The sequence below is a fragment of the Tachyglossus aculeatus genome, chromosome 4, assembly GCF_015852505.1.
Source record: "Tachyglossus aculeatus isolate mTacAcu1 chromosome 4, mTacAcu1.pri, whole genome shotgun sequence".
Taxonomy (NCBI): Eukaryota; Metazoa; Chordata; class Mammalia; order Monotremata; family Tachyglossidae; genus Tachyglossus; species Tachyglossus aculeatus.
Genome location: NC_052069.1, coordinates 48,312,537 through 48,333,853, shown reverse-complemented (window position 1 = coordinate 48,333,853; position 21,317 = coordinate 48,312,537). Strand labels below are relative to the sequence as shown.

Below are 21,317 nucleotides of genomic sequence, written 5' to 3'. Positions count from 1 at the left end.
ATGGATGGAAGGAAGGATGGATGGAAGGAAGGAAGGAAGGAAGGATGGATGGAAGGAAGGATGGATGGAAGGATGGATGGATGGATGGATGGATGGATGGATGGATGGATGGATGGATGGATGGATGGATAGATGGATGGATGGATGGTTGGAAGGATGGGTGGATGGAAGGATGGATGGACGGATGGATGGAAGGAAGGATGGACGGAAAGATAGATGGACGGATGAACAGATGGATGGATGGATTCATTCATTCAATCAATCGTATTTATTGAGCGGTTACTGTGTGCAGAGCACTGTACAAAGCACTCGGGAAGTACAAGTCGGCAACATCTAGAGACGGTCCCTACCCAACAAGGAGCTCGCAGTCTAGAAGGGGGAGACGGACAACAAAACAAAACATGTGGACAGCTGTCAAAGTCGTCAGAACAAATAGAATTAAAGTTATATGCACATCATTAACAGGACGATGGAAGGATGGGTGGACGGACGGATGGACGGACGGACGGGTGAGTGGAAGGATGGACGGAGACGGACGGACGGACGCGTGGATGGACGAGTGAATGCACGAGTGAATGCACGAATGAATGAATGAGTAGAAGAGAAGGTAAATGCACAGATAGAAAAGCGGTCCCGGCGGCTGTGAAGGCAAAGGGGTGAAGTGGTGATGCCGGGCGGGCCCCGGGCCCCTCCTGCTCCCCGGACAGGCCCGGCCCGGCCCGGCCCGGCCCGGCCCGGCCCTACTCTACTGCTGCCCGCCGTCTGCCCTCTCTGCCCAGCCCGCCCCTACCTGTGCCCCGCACCTGGACGATTTTCCTGCCAGGGCTGCAGGGGCAGGGGGCTGCAGGGGGGCTGCAGGGGGGCTGCAGGGGGGCTGCAGGGGCAGGGGGCTGGAGGGAGCAGGGGGCTGCGGGGGGGGGGGCAGGGGGCTGCAGAGGGCTGCAGGGAGGCTGGGGCAGGGGGCTGTAGGGGGCCGCAGGGAGGCTGGGGTAAGGGGCTGTAGGGAGCAGGGGGCTGCAGCGGGCTGCCGGGGGCCTCTTGGTCCCGGGGGCAGGGGAAGGGGGGCAGCGGCGGCGGCGGCGGCGGCCCGAGGTGTGACCATTCGTTGGGGCGGGGCGGGGCGGGGCGGTGCCGGAGGCCCAAAGGGCGAAAAGCGGCAAAAAGCAGTGACGACTCCGCCGGGACTCGAACCCGGAACCTTTGAATGTCTTCGCTGTGTAGAAGTCCAATGCGCTGTCCATTGCGCCACGGAGCCACCTGTTGGACGGACGCCGCCGACGCGCCCACAGCACACCCCACACCGACACCCGCACGACCAGAGCTCTCGGCCTGCTCTTCTCCTCCTCCTCCTCCTCTCCTCCTCCTTTATTCCTTCTCCTCCTCTTCTCCTCCTCTTCCTCCTCTTCTCCTCCTCCTCTCCTCCTCCTCTTCTTCTCCTTCCCCTCCTCCTCTCCTCCTCTTCCTCCTCCTCCTCCTCTTCTCCTCCTCTCCTCCTCCTCGTCCTCTCCTTCTCCTCTTCTCCTCCTCTCCTCCTTCTCCTTCGCCTCCTCCTTTCCTCCTCCTCCTCGTCTCCTCCTCCTCCTCCTCCCCTCCTTCTCCGTCTCCTCCTACTCCCCTCCTTCTCTTCTCCTCCTCTCCTCCTCTCCCCCTTCTCTTCTCCTTCTCCTCCTCCTCCTCCTCCTCTCCTCCTTCTCCTCTTCTCCTCCTCCTCCGCCTCTCCTCCTCCTTTTCTTCTCCTGCTCCTCTTCCTCCTCCTCTCCTCCTCCTTTTCTTCTCCTGCTCCTCCTCCTCTCCTCCTCCTCCTCTTCTCCTCCTCGTCCTCCTCCTCTCCTTCTCTTCTCCTCCTCGTCCTCCTCCTCTCCTCCTCGTCCTCCTCCTCGTCCTCCTCCTCTCCTCCTCGTCCTCCTCCTCTCCTCCTGCTCCTCCTCCTCTCCTCCTCCTCCCCTTCCTCCTCCTCCCCTTCCTCCTCCTCCCCTCCTTCTTCTTCTCCTCCTTTCCTTCCTCCTCCTCCTCTTCCCCTCCTCCCCCTCCTCCTCTCCTCCTCCTCCTCTCCTCCTCCTCCCCTTCCTCCTCCTCCCCTCCTTCTTCTTCTCCTCCTTTCCTTCCTCCTCCTCCTCTTCCCCTCCTCCCCCTCCTCCTCCCCTTCCTCCTCTGCTCCTCCTCCTCCCCTTCCTCCTCATCTCCTTCTCCCCCTTCTCTTCCTCCTCCTCCTCCCCCCTGCTCCTCCTCATCTCCTTCTCCCCTTCTCTTCCTCCACCTCCTCCTCTCCTCCTCCCCTCCTCCTCCTCTTCTTCTCCTTCTTCCTCCTCCTCCTCTTCCTCTTTTCCTTCTCCTCCTCCTCTTCCTCCTCCTCTCCCCCCCCACTTCCCCACCACCCCCTCCCGGGAATTTTGTAAAGGTCAATCCCACCACGGCCCAGGCTTTGATCCTGCCAATTGCAGATCTTTCAGCTTTTTATAATCCCAGCAGAAAAAGGAACAGCCCCCTCCCCTCCCATCCCACTCTCATCCCCACCCCATCCCATGATTATGGGATTTGTTATGGTGTTTCTTAAGTGCTTACTATGTGGCAGGCAGTGTATTAAGTGCTGGGGTGGATACAAGCAAATTGGATTGGATACTCCCCACCCCCTCCCATCCCATCCCCACTCCCATCCCCACTCCATCCCATCCCACCCCATGATTATGGTATTTGTTCAGTGCTTACTATGTGCCAGGCACTGTACTAAGCGCTGGGGTGGATACAAGCAAATCGGGTTGGACACAGTCTCTGTCCCACGTGGGGCTCACAGTCTTAATCCCCATTTTACAGATGAGGTAACGGAGGCCCAGAGAAGTGAAGTGACTTGTCCAAAGTCACACAGCAGACCAGTGGTGAAGCTGGGATTAGAACCCAGGTCCTTCTGATTCCCAGGCCTGTGGTCTATCCACTACACCCTGCTGCTTCTCTGAAGCATCCCACCCCATCCCATCCCTGTCCCATCCCATCCGTGACTCCCCCCAATCTACAGCCTTCCTGCTTGCTGCAGTGGGGCGAAAAACTAAAACCGGGAGTCGAAATTGGAACAAAAAGAGGACGGATTAGGAAGGAATCCTGGAAGCGAAAAAGGAGAGCCCACTGTTGGGTAGGGACTGTCTCTATATGTGCCGTCTTGTACTTCCCAAGCGCTTAGTACAGTGCTCTGCACACAGTAAGTGCTCAATAAATACGATTGATTGATTGATTGACAGCGCTTGGCATTTCCCAGAGCCATTGGCGTTGACCATGGGTCTGGTCTCAATGCTTCACAAGGCTGACACCCATTGTTGTCCCCGCTAGCATCGGAAATCAATCAATCAGTCAATCAGTCTAATAGTCCCCGGTGGCTGTCCTGGGGTCAATCAATCAATCAATCGTATTTATTGAGCGCTTACTATGCGCAGAGCACTGTACTAAGCGCTTGGGAAGTACTGGTCTGTCTGGTCACTCTGGACCAGACAGCTGGGGACTCAGCCAGACAATGATAATCCCAAAACCATTAAGGGCACCTTTCCCCGGGTTTGCTTTCTTTCCCCCTTCTTTTTCTCCTTGGCTCAACTCCGGATGCCTTTCGGTTGCATTTTCCGAGACAAACCCCGAGGCGGAACTCCTAAATCCGCAGTGATTGTGAGAGGCGAGGAAGGGGTAGCACTGCACCATGATTTAGAATGGGCATTCTGTGGGATGCTCCTGCAGGATTCTGAAAACCTCGCCTTCTTGGCTCTGTGGGCGTGATTTCTGCCTTATCAGCACCCAAGTCCCTTGTTTACCACCGATTTCTGGAAGAAACTGCAGGAGGCAAAGCTGGAGGAATGCAAGAAATGCCATTATTCCGTCAATCCGGTCCAGCATTCTGGGGCCAACAGCGGCTACAAAGCTGCTTGGAGGAACCATGTGATGGCTACCCTCAATCAATCAATCAATCGTATTTATTGAGCGCTTACTGTGTGCAGAGCACCCTCCTACCCTCCTCGAGAGCCACCCTAAAATGGAGGAGGGATAGATGATGAACATTCCTAACTCTTCCCCTCTAAAAACCCCATCGTGGGCCACTCATCCACTTTACTCACACCCTTCTCGGATCCGTTGATATTTTCGGCCTGCGCAACTTCTTGCGGTAACCATCCGTCCTTGGTATTTACTGAACACTTACTGTGTGTAAAGCACTATACCAAGCCATTGGGAGAGTACTTCATAACAGTTTTGGTAGACATTTTCCCTGCCCACAAGGAGCTTACAGTCTAAAGGGGGAGATAGCCATCAAAATAAATTACAGATGGGGGAAATGACAGAGTATAAGGGTTTGTACATAAGTGCTGTGGGGCTGGGGGTGAGGTAAATATCGAGTCCGTTGTTGGGTAGGGACCGTTTCTATATGTTGCCAGCTTGTACTTCCCAAGCGCTTAGTACCGTGCTCTACACACAGTAAGCGCTCAATAAATACGATTGAATGAATGAATGAATGCATTAGAGTTATAAATTCAAATCATAGGCAGTACTTGAAGGGAAAACTAGGATTTAGTCAGGAAAGGCACCCAATTTTCAGAGGACAAATGGTGTTTCCTTTTGTTTGTTTTAAGCTTCTCACCCTTAAGTTCACCATACAGGCCCTCATTCTGGTATTCGTGCATTCACTCATTCATTCAGTCGTATTTATCGAGCATTTAGAGAAGCAGCGTGGCTCAGTGGACAGAGCCCGAGCTTGGTAGTCAAAGGTTATGGGTTCTAATCCTGCCTCCGCCACTTGTCAGCTGTGTGACTTTGGGCAAGTCACTTCACTTCTCTGCGCCTCAGTTCCCTCATCTGTCAAATGGGGGTTAAGACTGTGAGCCCCACGTGAGACCATGTTAATTACCTTGTATCCCCACCCCCAGTGCTTAGAACAGTGCTTGGCACATAGTAAGCGCTTAACAAATACCAACATTATTATTATTATTATTACTATGTGCAAAGCACTGTACTAAGTGCCTGGGAGACTACAACATAACAACAAACAGACACATTCCTGCCCACAACAAGCTAACAGTCTAGAGGGGGAGGCGGACATTAATAGAAATGAACAAATAAATAAATTACAGATATATACATATGTGCTCTAGGGATGGGAGGGTAAATGAAGGAGCAGAAAGAGCGGCGCAGAAGGGAGTGGGAGAAGAGGAGAGGAGGGCTTAATCAGGGAAGGCCTCCTGGAGGAGATGGGCCTTCAATAAATCCTTGAAGTTGGGGAGAGCAATTATCCGTCTGCTATGAGGAGGAAGGGTGTTCCAGGCCAGAGGTAGGATGTAGGCGAGAGGTTGGCGGCGAGACAAGCGAGATGGAGATAAGGTGAGAAGATGAGCATTAGAGGAGCAAAGTTTGCGGCTCGGTTGTAGATGGACAGTAGCGAGGGGAGGTAGGAGGGGGCAAGATGATTAAGTGCTTTAAAGCCAATGGTGAGAAGTTTATTTGGTGACCAACAATTCCATATTTAGCCAGACTTCACCCTTCTTGATCTTATATTCTGGTGAGATAGCCAGAGCAGAGACTAGAGGAGTCAGTGTGGCCTAGTGGACAGAGCATGGGGCTGTTACTGGTTTGCTGGATAATACTGATGGTATTTGTTAAGCGCTTACTATGTGCCAAGCACTGTTCTAAGCACTGGGGGGATACAAGGTGATCAGGGTGTCCCACGTAGGGCTCACGGTCTTAATTTCTGTTTTACAGATGAGGTAACTGAGGCACAAAGAAGTTAAGTGACTTGCCCAAAGTCACACAGTCAATAAGTGGCGGAGCTGGGATTAGAACCCACGACCTCAACATGGGTCATGTGACTGTGAGCCCACTGTTGGGTAGGGACCGTCTCTATATGTTGCCAACTTGGACTTACCAAGCGCTTAGTACAGTGCTCTGCACACAGTAAGCGCTCAATAAATACAATTGATTGATTGATTGATTGACCTCTGACTCCCAAGCCCGGGCTCTTTCCACTAGGCCATGCTGCTTCTCTGGATCATCTTGAACAAGTCTCTTAACTTCTCTGTGTCTTATTTTCCTCATCTCTAATATAGAGGGATAAAATATGTGGTCTCCTCGTCTCTTCAATTCTTAGGTTCGTGTGAAGCAGGGTTCCTGTGTCTACCCAATGTTTGGTGCACAGTAAGTGCTCAATAAATAACATTATGGAGTAGCTTCTGAGCAGGGAAATGTGAAAGCTGCTCACTTTTGGACTCCTGATTGCTGCAGCTTTCCAAGGTGTAAGTCTGGAAAGATGTTTAGGAAGAAACCAGAGAGAGAGAGAGAGCCTTTGTGATCTGCTTGTTATTTTTTCCCAGTGTTTTCAGACTCAGAAATAATAATAATGATGGTGTTTGTTAAGCGCTTACTATGTGCAAAGCACTGTTCTAAGCACTGGGGAGGTTACAAGGTGATCAGGTTGTCCCACAGGGGGCTCACGGTTTTAAGCCCCATTTTACAGATGAGGTAACAGAGAAGTGAAGTGACTTGCCCAGAGTCACACAGCTGACAGTTGGCAGAGTTGGGATTTGAACCCATGACCTCTGACTCCAAAGCCCATGCTCTTTCCACTGAGCCACGCTGCTTCTCCAATAAGATGTTCCTTCTCAAATGTTCATGACTACCTTTTGACAATGGTTATTTTAATTTCTGTTACATCTTTAATCAATCAATCAATCGTATTTATTGAGCGCTTACTGTGTGCAGAGCACTGTACTAAGTGCTTGGGAAGTACAAGTTGGCAACATCTAGAGACAGTCCCTACCCAACAGTGGGCTCACAGTCTAGAAGCAGCATGGCTCAGTGGAAAGAGCCCAGGCTTTGGAGTCAGAGGTCATGGGTTCAAATGCCGGCTCCACCAGTTGTCAGCTGTGTGACTTTGGACAAGTCACTTACCTTCTCTGGGCCTCAGTTACCTCATATGTAAAATGGGGATTAAGACTGTGAGCCCCCTGTGGGACAACCTCATCACTTTGTAACCTTCCCAGTGCTTAGAACAGTGCTTTGCACACAGTAAGCGCTTAATAAATGCCATTATTATTATTATTATTATTAGAAGGGGGGAAATAAAGTGTATTATTATCATGAGCCCGTTGTTGGGTAGGGACCGTCTCTATAAGTTGCCAACTTGTACTTCCCAAGCGCTTAGTCCAGTGCTCTGCACACAGTAAGTGCTCAATAAATACGACTGAATGAATGAATAAACACCATTCTCAGGTCATGGGTACTTCTCATTTTTACATTAAACTATTTGGATGAAAATTCATCTCAGCCATCAGTAGTACAATAATGAAAACAAACCCTGACCAGGTCCTGGTTTTTTGGATGGAGAAGAAGGGGCAGATTTCGGAAAGTTGAGGGAAGGAGCTGGCAACAGTTTGCATATGGAGTTTGAAGGAGAGGGACGAGTCGACGATAATGCCAAGGCTGCGGATTTCAGAGGCAGGGAGGGTGGTAGTGTTGTCCAAATACCCCCACTCAACTCGTGAACATACACTCCTACCGCATTCTAACAGCAATGAACGATGAAAACTTACTTATTTTATTTTGTTAGTATGTTTGGTTTTTTTTTTCTCTGTCTCCCCCTTTTAGACTGTGAGCCCAATGTTGGGTAGGGACTGTCTCTATATGTTGCCAATTTGTACTTCCCAAGCGCTTAGTACAGTGCTCTGCATATAGTAAGCGCTCAATAAATATGATTGATTGATTGATTGATTGATTGACTGAGAAAGCGGCCTTCTCCTTTCCTGGCCAGCAGATGACAGCAATGGATTAGCTATAAGAGTGTGGAAAAAAAAAAACCGATTTGGTTTCTGTCCATCCACAACATGCACCACTTGGACAGTTTGTATGTTTAAAATGATAATAATGGTATTTGTTAAACACTTACTATGTGCCAAGCACTCTTCTAAGCGCTGGGCACTGTTCTAAGTGCTGGGTCATTCTCTGCTCACAAAGCAAATCTCCAAAACTTTGTTCTTTATATATGGAGGGCTTTATATTTACAACCTGAGAAGCAGCGTGGCTTAGTGGAAAGAGCATGGGTTTAAGAGTTGGAGGTTGTGGGTTCTAATCCTGCCTCTGCCACTTGTCGGCTGTGTGACTTTGGGCAGCCCACTTAACTTCTCTGTGATTCAGTTACCTCATCTGTAAAATGGGGATAAAGACTGTGAGCCCCACGTGGGACCTTGTATTTACCCCAGAGTTTCGAACAGTGCTTGGCACATAGTAAGCGCTTAACAAAAACTATCACTATTATTATTATTTATAGCACTTTTTCACTACTCATTGACACAACTACCTTTGTTTCACTCTTCAATCAATCAGTCAATCAATGGTATTTACTGAGTGCTTGCTTTGCATAGAGCACTATACTAAGCACTTTGGAGAGTACAGTATAGCAGAATTGGTAGACACAGTCTCTGCCCATGACCAGTTTGCACTTTTTTCACTTACTATATTTTAGGCCCTGTACTAAGCGCTGGGGAAGATACAATATAATCAGTTTGGACATAAACCGTGCCCCACTTAAGACGCCCAGTCTTAATCCCCATTTTGCAGGTGAGGTAACTGAGGCACTGAGAAGTTAGGTGACTTGCCTAAGGTAACACAGCAGACAGGTGGTGGGGCTGGGATTAGAACCCAGGTCCTCTGACTCCCAGGCACGTGTTCTATCCTTTAGGCCACACTATTTGAGACCACTCCTTCCTCTTTGTCCTCATCACCAAAGAACCCAGGAGCAATTGCCCAATACTGGGACTTCCAGGATTATTTGTCACAAGATTATTTTTTTCCAAGGGAAGGTTAGCCTTTTCATATCCTGGTTTCAGAAAGGACCGCTCTTAAACCCTCCCCATTTTCCCACCCAAACTCCATCCCTCTCTCTCTTTCCCATCACTGTAGACAACACCAATCTTGACTCAGAAGCCCATAACCTTGGCATTACATTCGACTACTTTTGCATTCACTCCACATATTAGTGTCGCCAAATCCACCCGGTCCTACCTTCACGGTGCCACGAAAATCCACCCATTCTTCTCCACCAAACCACTCCCACGCTGAAGCAAACACTTATCGTATTCTGCTTTGTTTACTGCATCGGCCTCCTGGCTGACCCCCCTGCTTCCTGTCTCTCCCCACTCCAGTCTATATTTCACTTTGCTGCTTGGATCATCTTTCTAAAAAGATATGAATTCTATGTTTCCCCACTCCTCAAGAAGTTCCGGTGATTGCCCGTCCACCTCCGTATCAAACAGAAAATCCTTAACCTAGGCTTTGAAGCATTCAGTCAGCTCACTCCCTCCTACCTTGAGCCCCCCGTGGGACAACCTGATCACCTTGTAACCTCCCCAGTGCTTAGAACAGTGCTTTGCACATAGTAAGTGCTTAATAAATGTCATTATTATTATTATTATTATTATTACCTTACCTCACTTCAACCGGTACACATAGTTCACTCCTCTAATGCTGACCTACTCCGTACCTCAATTTCATCTCTCTCACCTCTGATCCCTTGCCCGTGTCCTCCCTCCCCTTCATATACTACAGGCCACCACTCTCTCCACTTTCAAAGACTTATAGAAATTACATCTCCTCCAAGAGGCTATCCCTGATGATCCTAATTCCCCCTCCCTCTCCTTTATGTGATGCCCATGCACTTGGATCTCAACACTTCAAGTGTTTGATATTCACAGAACTGATGCATGTATCTATAATTTATTTTAATGTCAGTCCCCCCCTCCAGACTGTAAGCTCCTTGTGCGCAGGGAACATGTCTGCCGACTCAATCAATTGATTGAATATTTATTGAGCACTTATAGTATGAGGAGCACTCTGCTTAGCACTTGGGAGACTACAATATAAGAGAGTTCATTTATTCAATCATATATATTGAGCACTTACTGTGTGCAGAGCATTGTACTAAGCTCCTGGGCGAGTACAATGCAACAGTAAGCAGGTACATTCCTTGCCCACAATGAGCTAACAGTCTAGAGGGAGGGGAGACAGACATGAATATAAATAAATAAATTACAGATAGGTATATAAGTGCTGTGGGGCTGGGCGGGGGGAAGAACAAAGGAAGCAAGTCAAGGCGACACAAAAGACAGTGAGAGAAGAGGAAAGAAGGGGCTGGTAAGGCTGCTTAGAGAAAATGTGTTTTCAATAAGACTTTGAAAGAGGGGAGAGTAATTGTCTGTCAGATTTGAGGAGGGAGGGCGTTCCAGGCCAGAGACAGGATATTGGCTGGAAAGATGGGATGGAAGCACAGTGAGAAGGTTAGCACCAGAGGAGCAAAGTCTTCAGGCTGGATTGTAGAAGGAAAGTAGCAAGGTGAGATATGAGGGGACAAGGTGGTGGAGTGCTTTAAAGCCAATGGTGAGGAGTTTTTGTTTGATGTGGAGGTGGATGGGCAACTTCTGGAGTTTCCTGAGGAGTAAGGTGACATGTCCTGAACGTTTTTGTAGAAAAATGATTCAGGCAGCAGAGTGAACTATGGACTGGAGAGGGAAGAGACAGGAGGTTGAGAGGTCAGCAAGGAGGCTGACACAGTAATCCAGGCAGGACAGGATGAGTAACTGTATTAACATCATAGCAGTTTGGATGGAGAGGGAAGGGCGGATTTTAGCGATGTTGAGAAGGTGGGACAGACAGGATTTAGTGATGGATTGAATATGTGAGTTGAATGAGAGAAAGGATGATGGTGGTACCGTCTACAGCGATGGGAAAATTAAGGTGGGTGGACAGGGTTTGGGTGGGAAGATAAGAAGCTCTGTTTTGAACATATTAAGCTTGAGGTGACGGCAGGACATCCAAGAAGAGATGTCTTGAAGGTAAGAGGAAATGTGAGACTGCAGAGAGGAAGAGTGGTAGAGTTGGTAGGCAAGTCCCCTGCCCACATGGAACTTACAATCTAGGGGAGAAGGACATCAAAATAAATTAGAGATGTGTACTTAAGTGTTGGGGGTCTGCGGGTGGGGTGAATCAAAGGTACAAATCCAAGTGCAAGAGAAATGCAGAAGGGGAAGGGAGTAGATGAAATGAGGGTTTAGTCAGGGAAGGCCTCTTGGAGGAGATAATAATAATAATAATAATAATGGCATTTATTAAGCACTTACTATGTGCAAAGCACTGTTCTAAGTGCTGGGGAGGTTACAAGGTGATCAAGTTGTCCCACATGGGGCTCACAGCCTTCATCCCCTTTTTGCAGATGAGGGAACTGAGGCACAGAGAAGTTAAGTGACTTGCCCAAAGTCACACAGCTGACAATTGGCAGAGTCAGGATTTGAACCTATGACCTCTGACTCCAAAGCCCGGGCTCTTTCCACTGAGCCACGCTGCTTCTCTATGTGGGTGAGGGGTTGGCAGCGAGATAGAGAAGATCAAAGTACAGTCAGGAGGTTGTGAGTCAGTAAGTCAAAGTAAGTCAGTAAGTCAGTAAGATGTGATTTCAATAAGGCTTTGAAGGCGAAGAGAATGGTGGTCTGTCACTTATGAAGAGGGAGGGATTTGCAGGCCAGAAGCAGGATAATAATTATAATAATAATAATCATGGCCTTTATTAAGCACTTACTATGTGTAAAGCACTGTTCTAAGCGCTGGGGGGATGCAAGGTGATCAGGTTGTCCCACGTGGGGCTCACAGTCTTAATCCCCATTTTACAGATGAGGTAACTGAGGCCCAGAGAAGTTAAGTGACTTGCCCAAGGTCACACAGCTGACAAGTGGCAGAGTAAGGATTTGAACCCATGAACTCTGACTCCAAAGCCCGGGCTGTTTCCACTGAGCCACGCTGCTTCTCTAGGTGGGTGAGGGGTTGGCAGCGAGATAGAGAAGATCAAAGTACAGTCAGTAAGTTGGTATAGAGAAGCAGCGTGGTGCAGTGGAAAGAACCTGGGCTTTGGAGTCAGAGGTCATGGGTTCAAACCCTGGCTCTGCCAATTGTCAGCTGTGTGACTTTGGGCAAGTCACTTCACTTCTCTGTGCCTCAGTTCCCTCATCTGTAAAATGGGGATTAAGACTGTGAGCCCCTGTGGGACAACCTGATCACCTTGTAACCTGAACAGTGCTTTGCACATAGTAAGCGCTTAATAAATGCCATTATTATTATTATTAGAGAAGCGAAATGAGTGTGCTGGTTTGTAGGAGGAAATCAGTAAGGTAAGATGGGAGCGGGTAAGCTGATCGACTGCTTTAAAGCCAATGGTAAGGACTTTCTGTTTGATGTTGGAGGTGGTACAACTCAGTTGGAGCGTAATCTCTCAAGTGCTTAGTGCTCAATAAATACCACTGATTGATCCTGGGTAAATGAGGATGTAACTAATTAAAAGATCTTCAATAACAATAACTGTGGGATTTGTTATGCACTTACTCTGGGCCAAAAACTGTACTGAGCACCAGGTTAGAAACGAGATGGTTAGAGTGGTCACAGTCCCTTTCACAAACAGGGCTCACGGTCTAAGCAGGACAGAGAATAGATATTTAACCCCCATTTTACAGATGAGGAAACTAAGGCACAGAGCAGAGTTAAATAATAGTAATAATGGCATTTATTAAGCGCTTACTATGTGCAAAGCACTCTTCTAAGCAGTGGGGGGGGGGGGGTACAAGGTAATCAGGTTGTCCCACAGCGGGCTCACAGGCTTCATCCCCATTTTACAGCTGAGGGAACTAAGGCCCAGAGAAGTGAAGTGACTTGCCCAAAGTCACACAGCTGACAATTGGCAGAGCTGGGATTTGAACCCATGACCTCTGACTCCAAAGCCCGGGCTCTTTCCACTGAGCCACACTGCATGCCCAATGTCACACAGCAGCGTGCCTTGTGGATAGAGCATGGGCCTTGGAGTTAGAGGCTCTGCCACTTGTCTGCTGTGTGACCTTGGGCAAGTAACTTCACTTTTCTGTGCCTCTATTACCTCATCTGTAAAATGGGTATTAATAGTGTGAGCCTGTGTAGGAGAGGGGCAGTGTCCAACCCGATTATTGTATAATAATGATAATGATGGTATTTGTTAAGCGCTTACTATGTGCAAAGCACCGTTCTAAGTGTTGAAGAGGATACAAGGTGATCAGGTTGTCCCAAGCTGGGCTCACCGTCTTAATCCCCATTTTCCAGATGAGGTAACTGAGGCCCAGAGAAGTGAAGTGACTTGCCCAAAGTCACACAGCTGACAAGCAGTAGAACCCATGACCTCTGACTCCCAAGCCTGGGCTCTTTCCACTGAGCCACGCTGCTTCTCTGATATGCTGCTTGTATCTACCCCAGCGCTTAGTGTGCCTGGCACATAGTAAGTGCTTGACAAATACCATAAACACGCACACACACTCTCTCTCTCTCTCTCTCTCTCTCTCTCTCTCACTCTCTCTTTCTCTCTCTCTCTCTCTCTCTCACTCTTTCTCTCTCTCTCTCTCTCTCTCTGTCTCCTCCTCCTCCTCCTCCTCCTCCTCCTCCTCCTCCTCCTCCTCTTTCTCTCCTCCTCTCTCCCCCCAGCCCCAGATCAGGATTAGAAGCCAGGTCCTCTGATTCCCAGGCCCAGACTCCAGCCATTTGACGATGCTACTTCTGCAGAAAAGGAAATTGTACAAGTCTTCCCTTGTAATCAATCAATGGTATTTATTGAGCACTTACTGTGCAGAGCACTGTACTAAGAATCTTAGTACAATACACAAGAGTTGGTAGACACATTCCCTGACTACAATGAGTTTATACTACATTCCACCCCTCGACAGAGAGAAACAGAATGGCCTAGTGGATAGAGTACGGGCCTGAGAATCAGAAGGATCTGGGTTCTAATCCCGGCTCTGCTACTTGTGCTGTGTGACCCTAAGGTCACTTCACTTCTCTGGGCCTCAGTTACCTCATCTCCTAAAATGGGGATTGAGACTGTGAGCCCACATGGGACGGGGGCTGCGTCCAAACCGATTTGCTTGTATCCACCCCAGTGCTTAGTATAGTGCCTGGCACATAGTAAGTGCTTAACAAGTACCACAATTAATATTATTATTCTCTGTGTCTCAGTTACCTCATCTGTGAAATGGGGATTAAGAGTGTGAGCACTATGTGGGAAAGGGTCTGTGTCCAACCTAAGTTGGATCTACCCCACTTTTTAGAACAGTGTTTGGCACGCAGTTTGTGCTTAACACCTAGCATTATTAGTATTGTTCATTAAGCATGTACTCTGTATAGAGCACCATACTAAGCACTTTGGACAGTACAATACAACAGAGTTGGTGGACACATTCCCTGCCCACAGCGAGCTTACTTTCTTGACTTACCTGAAGTATAGAAAGAGCATCTCTTCTTCCACGCTGGGCATCCATCTATTAAGTGGCCATATTTTCTAGTAATTATGAATTTAATCAGTTGAGTATCGATGGGCATTTGATTTCCTTTCCATAAGGGATTGTGATGGGCGAAACTTCCAGGATCCATCAGTTTTCAGGGTTTGGGATGTTGCCACTGAATGGAGAAAGTCTGAGTGCCCCCATGGGGAAGGGAACATCTGGTTTACTGGCCCACACTCACCCCCAGAGACCTTTGCTTATCATTGGCTGAGTAACAAGGTGAAAGAAGTTATCCTGTTCCAACGATAATCCACAAGAAGTGCATTTAATGTGTAAAAGGGGAAGAGGGAAAGGGGCAAGTTAGAGATGCTTACTTTCCCCTCACCCTGTGTGTAATCAGATCATAATCCCCATTTGGAGTTGCTTTAGAAACCGGTGAGGCCGCAGGTTTTTGAGCAATTTAGACTTTCAGGAATATTGCCACTTTGCACTTCTAAATCCAGTGCTACACTTACCATATCCACCTCTGAACCATGGGCACCAACAATCCTGAATGCAAAACAAAGCGGGCATTAGGTGAGGAATGATCTAATCATTTCAACTAGCATTTATTTCATTTCATGCATCCTGTAATTTCTTCAACTTTGTGCGGCTTTGAAACACCATAAACGCTCAATAAATACCATTGACTGACTGATTGAAATTCCTATTTCTACAGTCTTATTTTAGTTTTTGAAGCTGTGGAAGAAAACTATCATTGGAGAAACTCATGGGGACATGGGGAAGGCACTTTTCACTTTGGAACTGCTTAGTTTGGGCTATTATCTGAAGGCTGTACTTTAAGGGCACAGATGGGCTGGTCAGAAATTTGTAGGTATGCCTGTCTATTTGGAGAAGCAAACAAGGCCAACTGACAGTTCGTAGAATTGGGAGCTCATTCAGAGAAGAAGCCCAGTGAGATCTTTTCCAGTGGTATTATTTTGCATCTTTGTCAGCTCTCAAGGGCTGCTCTTTCTCTTATTATCAATTATCAATGGTCTTTCTTGGGTGCTTACCACGTGCAGAGCAACGTACTAAGCATTTGGGAGAGTAAGAAGACAATGAAGGGTATTTGTTAAGTGGAAAGAGCACAGTCCCTGGAGTCCGCAGATCTGGGAAGCAGCATGGCTTAGTGGAAAGAGCACGGGCTTGAGAGTTGAATAGAGAAGCTTCTTACCTCACTGGAGTTTGTCATGGAGCTAACTGTGGGTCTTTGGATGTGGCACGGATCTGTTCTTGGTTGGTCAGAGATGCTTCCAAATCCACCCTTTGGTCAGCGGCAGTATTTTACTCACTGCCCAGGCCACACTTGTTCATACTTTCTCAGGAAGTAGGGCAGTTGTCCTGATGTCTGAGCACTGACTGAGATTCCTTAGCCATCTTGTACTGACCATTCCACTTCCAGGGGGCGGAGATTGTCCGGATGTCTGAGACATAACTGAGACACCCCCTTAGCCATTTCTTCCGGATATAAAGTAGTCAAGGATCGTGTACTGACCATTCCACTTCCACTTCCAGATGACAGTGATAACAACCAGCATCCCGGTGACGCTTCTCTCAAATCACGTTGCATGTTAGTCAGCAATCAGCCCCCTGGTTGGTTCAGCCCCTGGAACTCCATGTCCTCATTCCTTTCTTCTCTCCCTCATTCGTTTATTCGTTCATTCAATCGTATTTATTGAGCGCTTACTATGTGCAGAGCACGGCACTAAGCACTTGGAAAAGTACGACACAACAATAAAGAGTGACATTCCCTGCCCACAACGAGCTTGCAGTCGAAAGAGGGGGAGACAGACATCAGTACAAATAAATAACATGACAGATATGTATGTAAGTGCATTAGGGCTGGGAGGAAAGTGAGAAAGTCAGGGAGATACAGAAGGGAGTGGGAGATGAGGAAAAATGGGGCTTAGTCTGGGAAGGCCTCTTGAAGGAGATGGGCCTTCAATAAGGCTTTGAAGAGGGGGAGAGTAATTGTCTGTTGGATTTGAGGAGGGAGGGCGTTCCAGGCCAGAAGCGAGGGTCGGCAGCAAAAAATACAAGATGGAGGCACAGCGAAAAGGTTTGCACTCCCTACCCTTTCGTTCACTGTCACTGAGGCTACTCAGAGAAGCAGCATTGCTCAGTGGAAAGAGCCTGGGCTTTGGAGTCAGAGGTCATGGGTTCAAATCCTGGCTCCGCCACTTGTCAGCTGTGTGACTTTGGGCAAGTCGCTTCACTTCTCTGGGCCTCAGTTCCCTCATCTGGAAAATGGGGATTAAGACTGTGAGCCCCCCGTGGGACAAGCTGATCACCTTGTAACCTCCCCAGCACTTAGAACAGTGCTTTGCACATAGTAAGTGCTTTATAAATGCCATCATTATTATTATTACTCTGATTACATTTGTAATTATACTATTTGTAAAGCACTTTGAGCCAGGCACTATACTAGGCGCTGGGGTAGATGCAAGACAATCAGGTTGGTCACAGTCCCTGTCCCACGTGGGGCTCACAGTCTTTATCCCCACTGTGCAGATGAGGAAACTGAGGCCTAGAGAAGTGAAGGTGACTTGCCCAAGGTCACACAGAGGACAAGTGGCAGAGTCAGGATTAGAACCCAGATCCTCTGACTCCCAGGCCCAAGCTCTTCCCACTAGGCTACTCTGCTTTCCAGGCTCCCAAGGCTTCCTCCATATTCATATCCATAAAGACAACCCAAACACCAGTCCGGTAAAATCGCCAAACTGTGTTTCATGAGAGGGGGCCAAAGCAAAACGGTTATAGGATAAGAGAAACAGCGTGGCTCAGTGGAAAGAGCCCGGGCTTTGGAGTCAGAGGTCATGGGTTCAAATCCTGGTTCCGCCAATTGTCAGCTGGGTGACTTTGGGCAAGTCACTTCACTTCTCTGGGCTTCAGTTACCTCATCTGTAAAATGGGGATTAAGATTGTGAGCCCCCTGTGGGACAACCTGATCACCTTGTAACCTCCCCAGTGCTTAGAACAGTGCTTTGCACATAGTAAGCGCTTAATAAATGCCATTATTGTTATTATTATTGTTATTATCAGACCAGGGATGCATCCTGTCCATTACCCTACCTCCACCCAGGGAGGAAAACGGGGGCCACCCTGGCAGTCAGCAGTGCAGATCATCATCATCAATCGTATTTATTGAGCGCTTACTATGTGCAGAGCACTGTACTAAGCGCTTGGGAAGTACAAATTGGCAACATATAGAGACAGTCCCTACCCAACAGTGGGCTCACAGTCTAAAAGGGGGAGACAGAGAACAAAACCAAACATACTGACAAAATAAAATAAATAGAATAGATATGTACAAGTAAAATAAATAAAATAAATAGAGTAATAAATATGTACAAACATATATACATATATACAGGTGCTGAGGGGAAGGGAAGGAGGTAAGATGGGGGGGATGGAGAGGGGGACGAGGGGGAGAGGAAGGAAGGGGCTCAGTGTGGGAAGGCCTCCTGGAGGAGGTGAGCTCTCAGCAGGGCCTTGAAGGGAGGAAGAGAGCTAGCTTGGCGGATGGGCAGAGGGAGGGCATTCCAGGCCCGGGGGATGGCGTGGGCCGGGGGTCGATGGCGGGACAGGCGAGAACGAGGTATGGTGAGGAGATCAGCGGTGGAGGAGCGGAGGGTGCGGGCTGGGCTGGAGAAGGAGAGAAGGGAGGTGAGGTAGGAGGGGGCGAGGGGATGGACAGCCTGGAAGCCCAGGGGGAGGAGTTTCTGCCTGATGCGCAGATTGATTGGTAGCCAGATGGGGCTGGACCTCTAATTCCCCCAACTTCTTTCCTCTAACAGTTCTAAGGGCTTTCTGTCTATGAATGGGTCCCAACCCCTTGTGAGCTGAAAGAAGCAGGTACTGACAGCTTACCAAAGAAGCAGGGCAGCCTAGTGGATAGAGCATGGACCTAGAAATCAGAGGGTTGTGGATTCCAATCCCGGCTCTGCCACTTGTCTGCTGTGTGATCATGGGTAAGTCACTTCACCTCTCTGGGCCTCGGTTCCCTCATCTGTATTACAGGGATTGAGGCTGTGAACCCCCATGTCATCATCATCATCATCATCAATCGTATTTATTGAGCGCTTACTGTGTGCAGAGCACTGTACTAAGCGCTTGGGAAGTACAATTTGGCAACATATAGAGACGGTCCCTACCCGACAGTGGGCTCACAGTCTAAAAGGGGGAGACAGAGCACAAAACCAAACATACTAACAAAATAAAATAAATAGAATAGATATGTACAAGTAAAATAAATAGATAAATAAATAGAGTAATACATATGTACAAACATATATACATATGTATATGTACATACATATATACATATATGTATGTACATATATATGTACATACATACCCATGTGGGACAGGGATTGTATCCAACCCGATTTGCAAGACTGGTGCAGAGTAAGTGCTTAACAAGTATCACAATTATTATCACTGTGTTTGGCAACAAGATGGTCTCATCTCTTAAGAAGACTAAATAATAATAATAATAACGATGGCAATTTGTTAAGCGCTTACTACGTACGAAGTACTGTTCTAAGCACTGGGGGGATACAAGGTGAGCAGGTTGTCCCACGGGGGCTCACAGTCTTAACCCCCATTTTCCAGATGAAGTAACTGAGGCTCAGGGAAGTTGAGCAATATGCGCAAGGTCACACAGCAGACATGTGGTGGAGAAGGGATTAGAACCCATGACCTCTGACTCCTAAGCCCGGGCTCTTTCCACTGAGCCACGCTGCTTCTCTAAATTTAGGGGTCTCTGTTAGCTACTCTGCTCCATTCTGTTCCATCTCCTCCCTGCTGGCTAGTTGCTAGGATACTCAGTGCGGATGGATGATGGCTTGGTCACTTCTGGGTTTGGCTGTATTTTTTTTTAATGGTATTTGATAAACATTTACTATGTGCCAGGAACTGTACTAAGCGCTGGGGTAGATACAAGCTAATCAAGTTGGACACAGTCTCTGTCCCACATGGGGCTTACAATCTTAATCCCCATTTTACAAATGAGAAGCAGCGTGGCTCAGTGGAAAGAGCATGGGCTTTGGAGTCAGAGGTCATGGGTTCAAATTCCAGCTCCACCAATTGTCAGCTGTGTGACTTCAGGCAAGTCACTTCACTTCTCTGGGCCTCAGTTACCTCATCTGTAAAATGGGGATTAAGACCGTGAGCCCCACGAGGGACAACCTGATCACCTTATAACCTCCCCAGCGCTTAGAACAGTGCTTTGCACATAATAAGTGCTTAATAAATGCCAGCATTATTATTTTACAAATGACGTAACTGAAACCCAGGGAAGAGACGATCACACAGCAGACATGTGGCAGAGCTGGGATTAGAACCCAGGTCCTTCTGATTCCCAGGCCCATGCTCTATCCACTAGGCCACTCCACATTTCTCACAGATCAGTGAGGATTCTTCCTCCCTTCAAAGCCCTACTGAGAGCTCACCTCCTCCAGGAAGCCTTCCAGACTGATCCCCCTTTTTTCTCTCCCCTTCCCCATCCCCCCTGCCCTACCTCCTTCCGCTCCCCACAGCACCTGTATATATGTTTGTACAGATTTATTACTCTATTTATTTTACTTGTCCATATTTACTATTCTATTTATTTTGTTAATGGTGTGCATCTAGCTTTACTTCTATTTATTCTGACGACTTGACAGCTGTCCACATGTTTTGTTTTGTTGTCTGTCTCCCCCTTCTAGACTGTGAGCCCGTTGTTGGGTAGGGACCATCTCTATATAGACGGTCTCTAGAGAAGCAGCGTGGCTCAGTGGAAAGAGCATGGGCTTTGGAGTCAGAGGTCATGGGTTCAAATCCCGGTTCCTCCAACTATCAGCTGTGTGACTTTGGGCAAGCCACTTAACTTCTTTGTGCCTCAGTTACCTCATCTATAAAATGGGGATTAAAACTGTGAGCCCCCCGTGGGACAACCTGATCACCTTGTAACCTCCCCAGCGCTTAGAACAGTGCTTTGCACATAGTAAGTGCTTAATAAATGCCATTATCATTATTATTAGTAGTAGTAGAGTGCTCTGCACACAGTAAGCACTCAATAAATACGATTGAATAAATGAATGAAAGAATGGGTGGAACTTTGGGCACTTCCCCTTCCTGCCCTCCTCCGTTAAGGATGGCTAAGCTTGGACAAGAGTATGTCTAGGGGCAGAATAGGTTCTCCTCCCAAGATCGTTTTTTTTCAATGGTATTTGTTAAGCGCTTACTATGTGCCAGGCACTATTGAAAGCACTGGGGTAGATACAAAGGAATCAGGTTGGACACAGTCCATGATCCTAATGAGGCTCACAGTCTTAATCCCCATTTTACCGATGAAGTAACGGAGGTCCAGAGAAGTGCCCAAGGTCATACAGCCCACTGTTGGGTAGGATTGTCTCTATATGTTGCCAACTTGTACTTCTCAAGTGCTTAGAACAGTGCTCTGCACACAGTAAGCGCTCAAAAAATATGATTGATTGATTGATACAGCAGACAAGAGCTGAGATTAGAACCCAGGTCCTTCTGACTCCTAGGCAAGCACTCTATCCCCTAGGCCACGCTGCTTCCCGTGGCTTAGATCTCTGCCCAGGGATGGGAGAAGAGAAGATCAATCAATCAATCAATCATGTTTATTGAGCGCTTACTATGTGCAGAGCACTGTACTAAGTGCTTGGGAAGTACAAATTGGCAACATATAGAGACAGTCCCTACCCAACATTGGGCTCACAGTCTAAAAGTGTGTGTGGGGGGGGGATGCCCTTAATTAGAAGATTCCCTTAATTAGGCCTTATCAATCAATCGTATTATTGAGCGCTTACTGTGTGCAGAGCACTGTACTAAGCGCTTGGGAAGTACAAGTTGGCAACATATAGAGACAGTCCCTACCCAACAGTGGGCTCACAGTCACAGCCTTATGATCTCTGCGCTCCATCTTCAGAAAGCCACAGGGCAGAGGGCCAGGCAGCCTGTCCCGTACCCCAGGAA

The 21,317-nt window shown here is 47.9% G+C and overlaps 1 non-coding gene across 1 annotated transcript; it reads right to left on the bottom strand.

Moving 5' to 3' along the window:
• Positions 1 to 1,170: 1,170 nt before the first annotated feature.
• Positions 1,171 to 1,255, bottom strand: TRNAR-UCU. The gene is given in 2 exon segments: positions 1,171 to 1,206; positions 1,219 to 1,255. It is a non-coding gene; the product is annotated as a tRNA-Arg (tRNA).
• Between the last annotated feature and the right edge of the window lie 20,062 nt (positions 1,256 to 21,317).